Source organism: Carlito syrichta, unplaced genomic scaffold, assembly GCF_000164805.1.
Source record: "Carlito syrichta isolate Samal-C Ts95f unplaced genomic scaffold, Tarsius_syrichta-2.0.1 Scaffold68780, whole genome shotgun sequence".
Taxonomy (NCBI): Eukaryota; Metazoa; Chordata; class Mammalia; order Primates; family Tarsiidae; genus Carlito; species Carlito syrichta.
This window is the reverse complement of record NW_007012876.1, coordinates 147,576-164,580: the sequence shown is the minus strand read 5'-3', so window position 1 is coordinate 164,580 and position 17,005 is coordinate 147,576.

The following is a 17,005-nucleotide window of genomic DNA, read 5'->3' as shown; positions in this document are numbered from 1 at the left end:
CAAATCTTCCATAATAAAAGATGAAAGAGGCTTAAATTAAAATGACCGAAATGTTCACCTTTCAAAAATTCACACCAGCCGAGCTCGGTGGCTCAGCCTGTAATCCCACGCCTTTGGGAGGCTGAGGCGAGTGGATTGCCTGAGCCCGCGGGTTCGAGACCCGCCTGGGCAGCGAGACCTCATCTCTACAATAAATCAAAAAATCAGCCGGGTGTGGTAGCGCATGCCTGTAATTCTGGCTACTTAGAAGGCTGAGGCGGAAGGATCGCCAGAGCCCAGCAAATCGAGGCTGCGGTGGCCGGGAGCGACCACTGCACTCCAGTCTGGGTGACAGAGTGAGACTCCAACTCAAAAACAAAACAAACAAACAAAAAAATTCACACCTTTCTAGTTTTATTTGTTTTTGTTTGTTTTAATTTTTATTTCCTCTGTTAACTCTTTCCTGGCAATGTGGTGCTTCAATCTATACAAAAATCATATAAAATATGCACAGTTTAAACCAATGATTCCACCTCTAGAAAACTATATTAAGAAAATAGTCTTAACAACAAACAAAAATAGCATGCTAAGAAATTAATAAAATAATCTTAAAAGCAAACAAAAAATATTTACGCACAAAAATAGCTACATTTTTAATAGTGAACAAGTTACAGTATTTTGACTATTTTAATAAATTCTCTTTTATGATGAATCAATAAGGTAGCCATTATTGTTTTTTAGAAAAATTATTTGGCAATACATCATTTTTAGTGTAAAGAGAAATATAAAATTGCCAATATAATTTTATTATTTTTTGAAAGTACACTATATATACAAAACAGAAAGGCTGAAAGTAAACCCCCTCTCAGATATTAACAGGTGCTATGTATTTGGAAAAACCACTGGTATTATTGTCTCTTTCTCTTCCTTTTCTTTGCTTTTCAAATTTTTGTTGCTAATTTTAAGTAACTTTTAATTGAAACAGCTTTTATCTAAAATATCAGAAAAACTGAAGTTGTGCCTAATATTTAGAATTGGATGATGAATTATTTTCTATCAACAAGAAGTTTAAAAAACTCCAAATTTTGTTCTGACACATTAATTGCATTTTCTTCTTCTCCATTAGTAGGTTAATGTCTTGCACATGAGTCTGAAATTCTGAGCACTCAACAAAGCAGTAGCTGAGTTTGCTAATCCATTTGGGTTTGTTTTATTTGTTTTAAGCACGTAGTATGTACTAGGAAACACTGTATGAAGGATTAATTTGCATTACTTCATTTGATCCCCAAACCCTATGAGGTAAGTGTTATTAGCTCAATTTTCAGCAGGAAAAAAATGTTTAATAAAGAAGTTAATTAACTAGTGCATTATTAAACAATTAATGAGTGGAGGAGCCTGTATTTAAAAGGTAGGAGTCCATTAATGACTAATTAAGTCCTATAAACCTCTACTGATAATTCAGGAACCAGTCAAGATATTTTCAAATGTTCTCTGGAAAGATAATAATAATAATAGTAGGGAAAAACAACAGAATATTTATACTTTCATTGCAATATGACTATTTCTATTTTTTTATATTTCCTTTCACAAGTTTACATTTTTAATTTCTGAAATTCTGATAGATGTGTACATCTATAAATTTGAATGTTGCTATTCTTTCTTCACTTTTAGCCTGTCATTTTTCAAACTTTTAAAAAATTTGTATAATTCTCTATAATATTTGTTTACATAGCTATCTTTATGCCCTCTTTTTGCTCTCTGATTTCTTTTAATGTTTTCTTATTTTCTGTTACAAATAAAAATACCCTATATATCTTCATGAATAGAGTTTTTTGCTTTCCCTAAATTATTTGATTGGGGTAAAGTCCTGGAAATAGAATTGTTATGTCAATTGGTGTAAAGAGCTGGCCGAAGATACTGAAAGGAAGAGGAAAAATAAATCACTTAAGTAACCTCTCTAATGAGGTACAAATAAAACAATATTTTGTACATGTCAACAGTAGCTGGCTAGAAGAAGTCTAGCTATCATATTAGGTGCTCCAGGTGTCTTTCAGTTGTGGAACCGTAAACGAAATCTACATTATACAACGATATTGACAGAGCAGTTAATTACTTCTAATAGAAAATCAAGGGGATAGATACTCTTCCTTTAACAACACCTCGCTCTTGAAAGATTTAATAGCATTTTGAATGAAGTAGATGTCTTGTTCCTCTACAAAACCCTTTTCACAAACAGTGAAAAGGCAACATTCTTTTATAAGCCAATAGTATGTATTACTGTATTATTGCACATGGAGGGAGCACAGCTGAGGCATATACTCTAGAGGTACACTGCCTTTGTTAGAATCCCAGTTCCATCATTTAAATACAGTATAAGACCTTATGCAAGTTATTCAGTTTCTCTGGGAGATGTTAGATAGGTAGCATAGATATAGATATAGATATAGATATAGATGCAGCTATAGAAAAATGCATAGATATAGACATAAACAAAGATATTATAGATTTAGATACATAGATATCTCCAATACTTTTAGTATACAAAATGGTTGTTAAATATTTAATTTAAATATAAACACAAACACGATAAGGTGCATAATGAATGTATCTTTTTTTTTTTTTTTCTTTTTTTTGAGTTGGAGTCTCACTCTATCGTCCAGACTGGAGTGCAGTGGCCGCTCCCAGCCACCGCAGCCTCGACCTGCTGGGCTCCGGTGATCCTTCCGCCTCAGCCTTCCAAGTAGCTGGAACTACAGGCACGCGCTACCACGCCAGGCTAATTTTTTGATTTATTGTTGAGATGAGGTCTCACCAAGCTGCCCAGGCGGGTCTCAAACCCGCGCACTCAGGCAATCCACTCACCTCAGCCTCCCAAGGCGCGGGATTACAGGCTGAGCCACCGAGCCCAGCTATGAATGTATCTCATGATCTAGCCAAGGTCATAAGAAACTTCTGACTCAACTCCCTATTGCCAGAAAGAACACTTTTTAATTTATAGCTAACAACTACATTCAGCGAGGTATCTCATTAGTCAAAGGAAAATACATTTTACAAGCAATTTATTTTAGTATGTTGTTCCAGGAAATTGCATTCCTCAAAGCCAGTCAGTCTATGGGTGATTTATTCAACTGTTTCTTGTGTCATGTTCAAGATAAGATTTTGGTTATACCTGCTTTAAAAATAGTCGTGTTGCGGGGCTCGGTGGCTCAGCCTGTAATCCCGGGCCTTTGGGAGGCTGAGGTGAGTGGATTGCCTGAGCCCGTGGGTTCGAGATCCCCCTGGGCAGCGAGACCTCATCTCTACAGTCAATCAAAAAATGAGCCGGGCGTGGGAGCGCGCGCCTGTAGTTCCAGCTCCTCGGAAGGCGGAGGCGGAAGGATCGCCGGAGCCCAGCGGGTCGAGGCTGCGGTGGCCGGGAGCGGCCACTGAACTCCAGTCTGGGCGACAGAGCGAGACTCCAACTCAAAAAAAAAAAAAAAAAAAAATTCGTGTTAAGCTTATTAACACATTACATGATAGAAAGTCTTTAAGTTTGTGTGGTTTCATTTAGAATTAAGTTTGTGTAATTTCATTTAGAATACACATAATATCATTTTCTATGAAGAGCTATACCTTTTCTAAAAATGCACCCTGTACTTATTTCTAATCATATATGACACAGGTTTTTCTACCATTTAGTCCTAAATCAGTTTCTTAATTTCCATAAAAGGAAGTCAAGTCTACTTTTGTTGGTTGATTCTTAGAGCATATGTTTTCACTCCTTGATGTGACATACAGATTTTTTTTCATTCTGAGAAGTAGGCAGACAGCACAATCTCAAAGCTAATGATCATATACATTTGCAGAAAGTACATTTTTAAAAAGATATTAATAACGAATGTGTAGCATCTTTATTTCTCCCAATCTTATCTGAAGCAAAGATCATTTTGATAAAAACTACAAATGCTGGTTTCAGAAAAATACATCTATGGCCATACATACCCACTAATGGACAAATCTACTGGAATTATAAGACCTCTCTTTCAAAGTTTATCAATTAACTTTGAATTCTTGAACATGATCAGGAAGGTCTGTTCAAGTTACTCCACCAATCTCCTCACAGGCCACTGAAGTGCTGCTTATCTCAATTATCCTGAGGGACTTGCCTCAATAGGATTGTTTTCACTGATTTTTTTTTTTTTTTTGTCATGATGATAACTGCCTAAATTAGGACACACCCCCATAAAGTTCCTCGCTGTATTTATTCTAAGGATATTACTTAGGACATTACATTACAAAGGATCCTCTTTTTGACAAAACTTAAGTAGGATTGTTAGGATATAAAATCAGAACTCATTGTGCCTCTTGGAATGATTGATTTGTCTTTATCTTATAAGCATGTAGATGACATATCTGTTCCCATTCCTTTTTCTAATGAACAGTTTGAAGACTAAGAGCTAAATCTGCAGCCCTTTGCTGTATTGGGGATGCAGGACTGTTGTTGAACACTAACCTCATTACTGACTCCACTTGACTTCCTCTTGACCCTACCTTTATCATCCACTTCACATTTATGTAATCTTGTTTATAAATCCTTTCATAAATATTGCAGAGCAATGCAAAGAGGGAAGAAGTAAAAGATGAAATGAAGGAATAAAAAGAAAAAAGGTTTTTAAAAAAACTTGTTTCTTTATATTTAGTTTCTTTCAAAATCAGCAATTAATTACTTAATTTTAAAATGAAGTAAACAACAAAATATGTAAAACCTTAAATTTTCAAGTTTTAAAATATAATTTTAGAACATTTAGAATAGAACAGGAAAAAGCACTAAAATTATTTTGTCAATTAATGTCATCTATGGTGATTTGCAAAATCTCAACTGCCAACACTTCTTAACCTTTTTTTTTTTTTTTTTTTTTGAGTTGGAGTCTCACTCTGTCACCCAGACTGGGGTGCAGTGGCCGCTCCCAGCCACCGCAGCCTCGACCTGCTAGGCTCCGGCGATCCTGCCGCCTCAGCCTTCCAAGTAGCTGGAACTACAGGCGCACTACCACGCCCAGCTAATTTTTTGATTTATTGTAGAGATGAGGTCTCGCCAAGTTGCCCAGGCGGGTCTCGAACCCAAGGGCTCAGGCAATCCACTTACCTCAGCCTCCCAAAGGTGCGGAATTACAGGCTGAGTCACCGAGCCCGGCTCTTAACCTTAAAGTGTGAGATAAACATACTCAGAGTTCTTCTTCACCACTATTTAGCCACTTTGTTTACATCTAAATGTCAACATGCATGAATATATCTATATGATTAATATAAATGAAGTGATGGAATTGATCATATGGTGATTCCATTTGATCAAAAGGTAACTCGACAATTTATTAATAAAGTATCCTTTAGGGAATTTTCAACTTTCAATATCAGTACAAAATAAGATAATATTTATTATGAAATAGTCAAAGGTTCTATTAACTCAAATCAATATGTATTGATTTCTTAATATAGGCTCACAACCAAAAAGTTTATCTATTAACAGTATTTACAACTTTGAAATAAAAGCAAGCTTATTTTCCATTTTTTTCAACAAGGCTAAACATTTTCATCCTTTTAGCAGTTGATCTTGCTCTACCTGCCTTAAAAAAAAAAAAAAAAAACTGGATTGTATACTTGTAACTGACACCCTACATTGTATATTTTATTCTATTGAAGAGAGTTTTGTATTTTATGTGCTTTAAAAATATTAAAAATACATTTCCTTTTTAAATTTTCTTTCAACAGCATTACCTCATAAGCATTGCCTAATTTTATAAATTATCTGTACATCAGGGACCTGGCGCACATTGTTTTATTTTTAAAAACAAATTTCCAGCAAATGCAGTTTTCAGTTTACACTTATGAAGTCAAAATGTCAAGATGACTCAAAAACAATACGTTGAATTGCAAGTGAACTTTACAGATTTGATTTGGTAAAGATAGCACCAGATTCAATGAGACCATGAGTCTACAATATGCCTGAGTGAGCAATCAGAGATCATTCAGGAAGATAACGTCAAAGGCCAGACCTACACCATTTATGCAAATACCTTGGGGTGGAATTAACCTAATAGAATGAAACATTTCCCTCAAAAAAAGAATGTCAAAGCATGTGGGAAATGTTACTGAAGTGTCTTTTCTAATGAGAATTTCTGTGTGGTATAATCTGTAGAAAAGCAAAGGATAAATGAGTCATTACACACAGGTCCCATCTCTCATTTCTACCCAGGAAGAACATGGCTGGTGACTATGCTACCCTCCAGTCAGGTTAACAGAAAGGTCTCAACACCGAGACTGAACTTTTGTCAAGCAATACATTTGCCCTTAGTGTTTATCACACATGAGCGTCTCCTTACTCTAAGATTTTTGTGGAAGGGATTTGAACCATAAATTATAAACTTATCCAGCAGCAATGGGTTTAATGAAGTTGGAGACTTATTTTGAAGAGTTGGAAGACTGAAATCTTTGGAATAATATGGTCTGGATTTTAGAATTGAGATATGATGTGGCAGACTTTTGACTATCAACAGGAATTCCATAGTCTGTTCTCACAAGAGAGTCACGGTTGAGGAAGTGTATGCCCTTAAAATCAGTCATCTCCCTTCAAAGGATGGTCTTGAATCTCACATATCATTCCATATCATAAGGAAAGCAGATCCAGGATAAATCACCACAGTATTCTGGTGAAGGACTGATGGTGTAGTTTCTAATTTTTAGGACCAGGCTCTTTGTGCCGTAGATTTTAAGAGCAAGACTGTATATCAAAGTGTCAATAAGCAGAATCCTTTTTGAAGTGATGAAATAAGGATCCCTGAACATTTTTTCACCCATAAAAGCAGTGGAGGCCGGGCTTAGTGGTTCAGCCTGTAATCCCAGTCCCAGCACTTTGGGAGACCGAGGATTGTCTGAACCTGCGGATTCGAGACCAGCCCAGGCAACTTGGCGAGACCTCGTTTCTACAATAAAATAAAAAGCAGCCGAGCGTGGTAGCGCGCGCCTGTAGTTCCGGGGTTACTTGAAAGGCTGAGGTGGAAGGATCGCCAGTGCCCTGCAGGTTGACGCTGGAGTGGCCCTGAGTGTGCCACTGCACTTCAACCTGGGCGATGGAGTAAGACTTCAACTCAAAAAAAAAAAAAAAAGAAAAGAAAAGAAAAGAAAGAGAAGCAGTGGAAACTCTGACAAAAACAAAACAGGAATGAATTCAGTGTTCTTGTAATTAACCAAAGACTTGCCACTACCCAAAGAGCATTTATTGAAAGAAAAAATAAAAAGAATCTTGGTAAGAACAGTGAGCTTTGTGATATTTTAACTTGTCTATTTTTAGCTTCTTCTTCCAAGATAGCTTTGAAAGTCAAGTTTGCCATCACAGTATCTGTGAAAACCAACAACTTAACAGTTACCAGAGAGGTCGGAATGGTTTAGAACTTCTCTAAAAGCCCCATGTTCCAGCAATAGTTACTATATGGCCTGACTGGCAGCTCCTTAAAACCCTGTTTACAGGGTTTTCTTTATATAAGCTTATTCAGAACTCACTAAGTAGAAAACTTCGTTTCTCCAATGACTTTTTAAAACAAAACTATCCACAGCAATTGTTTAATTTTGCAGCTACCTGGTGCAGAGACCCTAGTTGGAGTAAAAAGAGGCTGAGAAAAAAAAATTTATAAGGGAAATATGGAGAATAAAGTGTCTATGGGGACTTTGAAAAGCTCCAACTATTTCTAAAGATCTATATTCAGTATATTTCTAAAGATCTAGAAGTCTTCATGCATGCAAAGTGTTGGGTGCATGTCCAGGAAGGATCTGAAAAGGCACTAATGTCTCATTTCTAGCTTACCTTAAGGGTCTGTACAAGACCATCCATTCCTTGTCTCTTCCACATGCTAGTGGCTACTGGCATTCCTTGGCTTGTGGCTGCATCACTCCAGTCTTCATGGCCAGCATTTTCAAAATCTCTCTCTTCTCTTGTTTTCATATCACCTTCTCTTCCACATGTCTGTGTCAAATCTCTCTCTGCCTTGCTTATAAGGACACTTGCTATAGCATTTAGGGACTACAGAGATAGTCCGGGATAATCAGCCCATCACAAAACTCTTAATTTAATTGCATCTACAGAAAACCTTTTTTAAAAAATAGGATAATCTGTATCCTCTTCCATTGAACAGAGTACCATATGTTCTCACTCATAAGCGGATCTTGAACAATTATAATACTATAAGTAAGGGATTGGCAGTAGTGGGAAGCTGTCAAGGGAGGGAGGGTGGGATTGGCAGTCGAGGGAAATTGCTAGGAAGGGAGGGGCATACCTCATCAACAAGGATACCTGCATAATCAACATTTGTATACCTCAGCCTTAATTGTACCCCACATCTTTATAATAGAAAAATAGGATAACATGTAAATTCTAGAACACTTTAGATTCTTCTTTTAAAGAAACATTATTCAGCCTACTGCATGTTTATACAAATTATTCATCTCTAAATGTTTTTGGAAATTTTTATTATAATGGCTAAAAACGGAGGGAAAAGCCCATCAGTAAGTTAATGAATAAACAAATGGTAGTATATTCATTCAATGGGATTAAATAGGATTATTCAGCTATAAAAAGGAATGAATTATTGAAACATGCAACAACATGGATAAATCTCAAAATACTGATCTTGAGTGAAAGAAGCCAGATACAAAATAATACATACTCTTATGATTGATTCTATCTCGCAAAACTCCAAGACAAATAAATCCAATCTATAATGAAAGAAAGCAGATCCATGCTGGCATGGGGCTAAGCACAAAGAGTTGGGATTGACTGGGAAGGGGCATAAGGGAACATTTTTGTGATGATGGAAGTGTTACATATCTTAATTGTGGTGATGGTAATGTGAGTGTGTACATATGTCAAAACTGATTGACCTCTCCACTTGAAATGTATGCATCTCATTATATATTAATTAAATCTTAGTAAAGTTGATTTCAAATATAGATTCAAAGCAATTAGGATTTACTCATTATTAAAACTAACTCCAAAGTTTAAAACAATCTGAAATCATATACTCCAAACACTACCCTAGAAACGCTTTCTCCATGTAAATACTTTTCTCTTTTCTCTTTTTTTTTTTTCTTTTTTTGAGTTAGAGTCTCACTCTGTTGCCCAGACTGGAGTGCAGTGGCTGCTCCCGGCCACCGCAGCCTTGCCTGCTGGGCTCTGGTGATCCTTCCGCCTCAGCCTTCCAAGTAGCCAGAATTACAGGCGCATGCTACCACGCCCAGCTGATTTTTTGATTTATTGTAGAGATGAGGTCTTGTTGCCCAGGCAGGTCTCGACCCCACAGGCTCAGGCAATCCACTCACCTCAGCCTCTCAAAGGCGCGGGATTACAGGCTGAGCCACCGAGCCCAGCTTTACTTTTCTCTTTTTATTGTGTGCTATTACTTCTCTTTTTTTTTTTTTTTTTTTTGAGTCAGAGTCTCACTCTGTCACCCAGACTGGAGTGCAGTGGTTGCTCCCGGCCACCGCAGCTTCGCCTGCTGGGCTCCGGCGATCCTTCCGCCTCAGCCTTCCAAGTAGCTGGAACTACAGGCATGCGCTACCAACACCCAGCTAATTTTTGATTTATTGTAGAGATGAGGTCTCGCCAAGTTAGTTGCCCAGGCAGGTCTCGAACCCACGGGCTCAGGCAATCCACTCACCTCGGCCTCCCAAAGCGCAAGATTACAGGCTAAGCCACCGAGCCCGGCTATTACTTCATTTATTTATAGTTATCTAGATTTCCTCAACATGTTGCTTAAGAATTCAATTTTTCTCATTTATTGGAAGTAGCATCCTGATCATAACTAATTTATCACCTATGCCTTGTTCTATTTTTGTATTATTTATTGTGTTCATTGATATGCATATTTATTTTCCTTTGCTTTTTTTGTTTGTGTGACTTTTTAATTTTTATTTTTAGCTTTAAGAACATTTTGGTATATAATAGGCCAAGGACTTTCTCATTCTTTTTCTTTGTCAGATGACACTGTTTCTTAAGTTTTATTTCCACATGATTTTTTATCTTCATCTAAGTTAAAAGTCAAATAAAAGCAAATACAAAAACAAAACAAAAGTCTGTATGGCAGGATTCTGGCTGGAATAGCATTGAATGTATACATTAATTTAGGTATAAATATCTTAAAATATTGAGACTTCGTATCGAGAAATAAGGCAAGCTTTCCAAACTTACTCAAATATTATTTTACATTCCTTACTCTGAAATTTGTTTTGTAAAGACATTTCTGGTGCTTTGTTACTTAGCACTAAGTCTCATGATTACTTATGCTCAATGAGATTACGCTTTTGAATTTTGTTAAATAATATTCATTGTCCTATTTCACATATTTCATCTTGATCAACTTTTTCTGCTCTCCATACTAGGTACACTTTAATAACTCTAATAAAATCTTTACCTAACCTTTTACTTTCAATTTTTCTGAGCTACTTCCCTTTAGGCAAGATCTACGATTGGCTCACAGTTAAACTATATTTTTTTGGAGTTGGAGTCTCACTCGATCACCCAGGCTGGAGGGCACTGGCACACTCAGGGCCACCTCAGCATCGACCTGTTGGGCTCAGGTGATCCTTCCGCCTCAGCCTTCCAAGTAGCTGGAACTACAGGCACACACTACCAAGCATGGCTAATTTTTGATTTATTGTAGAGATAAGATCTCACCAAGTTGCCCAGGCTGGTCTCAAACCCGTGGGCTCAGGCAATCCTCTGATCTTGGCCTCCCAAAATGCTTGAGCCACTGCACCCGGCATTAAACTATTTTTATTCCAAAAGAGCTTGTTGTTTTGTGTGTGTATCTCATCATATTTATTTTTATAAAGAATGTAGAATGATAGAAAATGGAGACTAGGAAGGGCGAGAGGGTGGGAGGGGAATGGATGATGGGAAATTACTTAGGGGTACAACGTATGCTATCTGGGTGATGGATACCCTAAAAGCCTTGACTTCACCACTAAGCATTCTATGTGTGTAAGAAAATTGTACTTGTACACCATAAATTTATGCAAAAAGAAAATGTAATTTATTTTATTTTATTCCTAACATCTTATCCTTTCACTTTTTATTTGTATTATTTTCTGTTTTCTACCATTTGCTATGTGATCTTTGCTTTGTCTATATGCCTATTTTCTAAAATAGATCATCTATATTTAATTTGACTAGAAGTTGCTCATAAAATTTTTCATAATATGCCTATAACATATTTCTCAACTTTTCAGTTTCACAAGTAGAGCAGTATATATTAAATCCCTATGTTAGCTAGAAAGCTTTTCAGAAAGCTTTTATAATCTAATTTAATATTGTTTACCTAAAGATGAAAATTTGATAGATAGCTATTGTGATATCTAGAGGATTCCAAGAAAACTGCATTACCCATGCCATAGAAAGAAGAGAGATGTGGCTTTAACTAAAGAACTGAGAATTTCAATATGATTGGCACTTCCGTTTATTTCTACTTCTCTCTGAGGGTTAATTTAATTCCCTTCTCTCCCTATTACATAAAGAGCTTTGTAAATTTTCCTTTTTTTTTTTTTTTTTTTTGAGTTAGAGTCTCACTCAGTTGTCCAGGCTAGAGTGCAGTGGCACACTCACGGCCACCCCAGGGTCGACCTGCTGCGCTGTGACGATCCTTCCACCTCAGCCTTCCAAGTAACTGAACTACAGGCGCATACTACCACACCCAGCTAATTTTTTATTTATTGTAGAGATGAGGTCTCGCCAAGTTGCCTGGGCTGATCTTAAACCCACAGGCTCAGGCAATCATTCACCTCGGCCTTCCAAAGTGACTGGGATTACAGACTGAGCCATGGAGCCCGGCTGTAAATTTTACTTTTTATTGGGAACCAAAGTGAGACCCAAACTTTACCTGTACATTGACCATTTGTATACCTAACCCTGAATTGTACCCCCACATCTTTAAAAATAAATAAACAATTAAAAATAAATAAATTTTTATAGTTGTAGTCCTCTGGGAGATATTGACTTGGCTCTCTCTAGATTCCTACCCTGAAACAAAGCCAAGAAGACTGGATCTATCCAAGCCCACTGCTTACCTGATTAGATCCTTTTGATGGGGTCTACCTGTATTGGAAGGCAGCGCATGTAGGTTTGAATTTTCAGCACACCAGGTGGATAAAGCAGGGGAGTCTGCAGTCTAAGAGTTCTGACTCTGAAGTTTCTCTATTAATTTATGTAATTTCCCTAAACTATGACTAATTCCATCCTGTTAGGTAATGTTCACATGGTGCATCTTGGTTTTCAGTGTGACTCACTACACTATGTTCAGCCAGCTACTTTGGTGATGAGATAGTCATATTAGAGAGTGATCCTTTAACTTTTGAAACTTGTCATATGTACATATATAGACTTAGGTGTTTGTGTTTTTGCTATAATAATATACATGTATTCTTGAAAAATTTCAAGCTGTACAAAATGGAGAACTAAAGTGGCAGAGCTTGCAGACAATAACATCAGGACGAATCACAAAATTAAAAATAAAACCCAAAAGACCTGTGGAACTTTGTAACCAGAGCACTAACCAAAACAGCAACAATCCTAATATTAGTGAAATTAAATTTCTGAAGAACCTTTGCACCTAGCATCAGAGCGACTCAATCCTTATAGCACTGCACAGGGTTTGGGTTGTGGCTTTCATATGCTAGAACGCTTTTTTCCTAATTTGAGAAAGTGTATTTCTGATTGCTTATAAACATGAATGCCTCTTCAGACTAAATTTAGGGATGTGAGAGTTTATTTTACTTAACCCATTTTTCACAAATCATACCACGTCTCTGAGCTGGAAAATGCATGCTGTCCTTGGCATCTTTGTCAATCAACAAAATTGTACAGTATCTTGTTGCTATTCTTTTTGAGTCTTAATATAAGTTTTTAGTTGTTCTTACTTGCAGTGAAGTTGGAGTTTTCTCTTTTATTTAAGATTCTTTATGTTTGTTTTTACCAGTGAGTTTCCTGGTTTCTCTCTTGTAATGATTTTTCCTATTGATCTTAAGAGCTCTTTGTGTAAACAACAGTAATTCTTTGTCATGCATTTTGTCAATATTTTCCCTCAATTTGCTCCTTGTCTTTGAACAAACATCTTAAACTATTCCCATCATACCCTGCAGATCTCCATTGTCAGATTCCCAATGACCATTTGGCTTTTATTACTTAATAGTGACCAGTTCCTCCTGTTCCCATGGCAGTCAATACTCCAATTCAAGTTTCATCCCTCCTACAATCTGTTTTAGGTAAGCAGAAGTGAACCTATAAAGCCTGTTTTTTCAATAAACCCTCCATCGTCACGGAGTCCTTGGCACTCTGGGTATCCCACAGTTCATAAGTGTATCCATTTCTGCAGGAGCTTTTCAGTTTAGTCTCAGAACACAGACCACAAGCAGCAAGGATTTCTGGCCGCAGTGGTACCTGCTGGCCCTGTAGTTCTATCTCCTCCTCCTCAGGCACTTTGAGCAAGGATCTTTGCTTTCCTTAACATACCTTACAAAATCCACCATGAATGTTAGTGCATTTCCATGGAGGCTCTTTATTTTCCTTACACCATACGTAAGAACCAATGAAATCTGTTCTTCTTGCATGGCTTTACCTCCTGGGTACATTCTAAATTCATAGCTACAATTTTCCATAAACACAATGTACCACAAGAATCAGAGATGATATGTATTTTATTACAGCAAATCATGGACTGTTTGCTTTCCAAATCAGAGTAGGCAAAGGCCTTATGTCTTTCCTAATTATCTCAGCCTAGTGACACACCTAGGATGCGTGAGGCCTTGGACAAATTTTTTTTTTCAGGGCCCTATCCAGTATAAAAAAGGAATGGTTAGAAATGTTTTACAGAATTCATGAGTATATATGAGGTATCTTTCCATGAATATTTTAAATGAACTAAAGAGAAGCATAGTTGTTTATTATCCAATGAGTTCACATGAAGATTCTTCATTCTAAGAGTCACCTAAAATCAACATGTCAGTACCATTCTGGTTGTCCAACTTCATGCAATTCCATGAAAGAAATATACTCCCATCAGCAGACATGATCTGCTTGGAAGGATGTCCTCTTGATTCTGGGATTCAATCATGGAAATATCATAGATAAAAGTCATGGAGCTCCTGAGGAACCTGGTCAACCCTACATATTGGATAGAGAATCAAAGACCACATGAAAGGAAATATACAGGGACGAGAATCTGCACAGGTGTTGGTCTAGGTTCAGGTGCCCTGTCCTGAATATAGCATTGCCAGCCTTGGCAAGTCCTACACACTGAACTGTGAGTTAGAAAATTTCAAAGAACTGGGCACAGTGGCTCAAGCCTGCAATCCCAGTACTTTGGGAGGTCCAGGCAAGAGGATTGCCTGAGCCCAGGGATTTAAGACCAGCCTGGGCAACTTGGTGAGACTGTCTCTACAAAAAAAAATTCAAAAAATTAGCCGGGCATGTATTGGCATAGTTCCAGCTACTTGGAAGGCTGAGGCAGGAGGATCACCTGAGCCCAGCAGGTTGAGGCTGTGATGGTCATGATGGTGCCACTGCACTCCAACCTGGGTTACAGAGTGAGACCCCAACACAAAACTTAAATTTAAATTTAAAAAATTTAAATATAAAATAAAATAAATTTTAAAATAGAGAAAATTTCAAAGACGTACTCCAAAGGGTGAGGTCCATGGGATGTAAGACCCTAAGTGAGGGTCCTATTTGCCTGGGTCAGGGCAAAACTGTCTTAGCGCATAGACCCCACAGGTCTGTTTTCCATCACTCATTCCTCGAATCAGTTAGGAGTTAATTTCTTTCAAGTTGCAGAGTCATGAAAATACATGAGAAATCTTAACTAATGAGTGTTATTAAATGGATACTATAGTCTTTTACTCCAGGTCTTTTCTGTTCTTGTAACTCCTTTCCCCCCAGGACCTCTCGTACTGGCAATCCTCCCATTTCTTCCCTCATCACACCCCTCACCCCAAAGCAGGACATATCTAATTTGATCAGTTACTCACATCTGCTATGGAATGCTCTGGTTCAGTCCAATGTGGCCAATATAGCAGGACTGGCCTCTCTACAAACCAATCACCACTTTTCTCAGAGAAAACTGTGTGTCTGGCAGGCACTAGGAGACTTCTTGGTCTATCAAGTGCAAAACTCTAGATTGATTTCATCAAACTGTCTTCCAAAAAGGCAGTCTCAGATTTTCTTGCCACCAGGAATATGTGGGAGCTCTCCGTTCTTAGTACCTTTGCAAACAGTGAGGAAATTATTTTATAAATGATCAGTAATGTGATAGACAAAAGTGCTAGAGTATTATTTACCCGTCTGCAGGCATTTTCTAAGCAGCAACATGGACTATTTTATCATACTCTTGCTAGTCAATTAAATTTTCCCTTTGGTGAATTGCCAGCTTTGATTCTTTACTAATTTATCTATTTAGAACTGAGTGTTTTTCATATCTAGTTATGTGATCTAATCGTAACTTAAAGACACTATCCATTTTTTGCCCATTTTTATAGTAAGAGTTTTTTCTTCTTTTTTTGTTTTTGTTTGTTTTTAACCATTGAATAAATTTATCTTTTGATGAACAGAATTTTTAAATAATCAAAACTATTAACATTTTTCTTTGTAATTTATCCTACCCTGTTGGCTCTAAAAAGTGTTTCTTTCTATTTCATAGATTTAATAAACATTTATTTCAGATTTTATCTATTTTTAATATGGCCTTATTTAAAATGTTTATTCTCTAAATAAGTTAAATAATTCTGGATTTATTTAGCTAGTGAGGTAAGAATCTAAATTCATATTTTTTGTGTACACATGAATTCAGAGTGTGTAATGATGTAACAGTGAAGACTTCAAGGGATGGGGAAGAGGGTATAGATGATGGGAGGTTGTTTGGTGGGTACCATGCGCACTGTTCTAATGATGGATGCACTGAAGGCCATCTTCACCACAATGCACCAAAGGTAACAAAACTGCACATGTACTCCATGGAAATATACAAATAAAAAATAAAGTCATGTTTTTAACAAATAACTTACTAAGGCTTCCATTTGCATTCATTCATTTAAAAATTCTGTTAAGGACAGATGCAGTGGCTTAGGCCTGTAATCCCCGGACTTTGGGAGGCTGAAGGAGGAAAATGGCTTGAGGCCAGGAGTTCAAGACAAGCATGGATAATATAGAGGGACCCGATCTCTATGAAAGATTTTTTAAAAATTGGCAGAGGATGGTGGTGTGTGCCTGTAGTCATAGCTATTCAGGAGGCTGAAGTAGGAGGATCGCTTGAGCCCAGGAGGTTAAGGCTGCAGTGAGCTATGATCTACACCACTGTATACCAGCGTAGGTGACAGAGTGAGATCTTGTCTCAAAAAAGAAAAAAAAAAAACTTTTGAATTTATGTGTTGTTACTTTTTTTCTGTTATACATTTTTATATGAAAAAGAATTTGTGCCTCAGTCTACTCATTTACAAATGTTCTAGATTGAGTTAAAATATAAAATACTTAAGTAAAAAGGAGACTTTTCTTATTCAATAAATTTTAGCAAATTCAAAACTCTAAAGTGTAATTTTTCATCTAAAGTGTTCTGGTTTATATCTGAGTTTTACAATTCCTAGATGTTTTTCTTTTAGGAAGACAGTGTTTTCATTATTTAATAAATGAATTATGAAAAAATTGACATCAGTTTAATTTTATTTCATGATCAACAAAATATTTCAAATAAAACAAATACAACTTTAAAAATTTCCAGTTTTTAAAAAATTTCACATTTTACACACTGTGCAATGTTTATAAAATACTCATTTTGATTGTCTTATAATGGAATGGGGGGCAGGAACAATTCTGCCAGATGGTTAAATGTACCAGAAGATTTCTGCTCTTAATCTCCTAATTTGAGATATATTAAACAGTCTTAACTCCCAGTATAAATTCTAGATTAAAAACCTATACTTTACTTCTCTTGTTAGACATTAAGGATGACATGCAGGT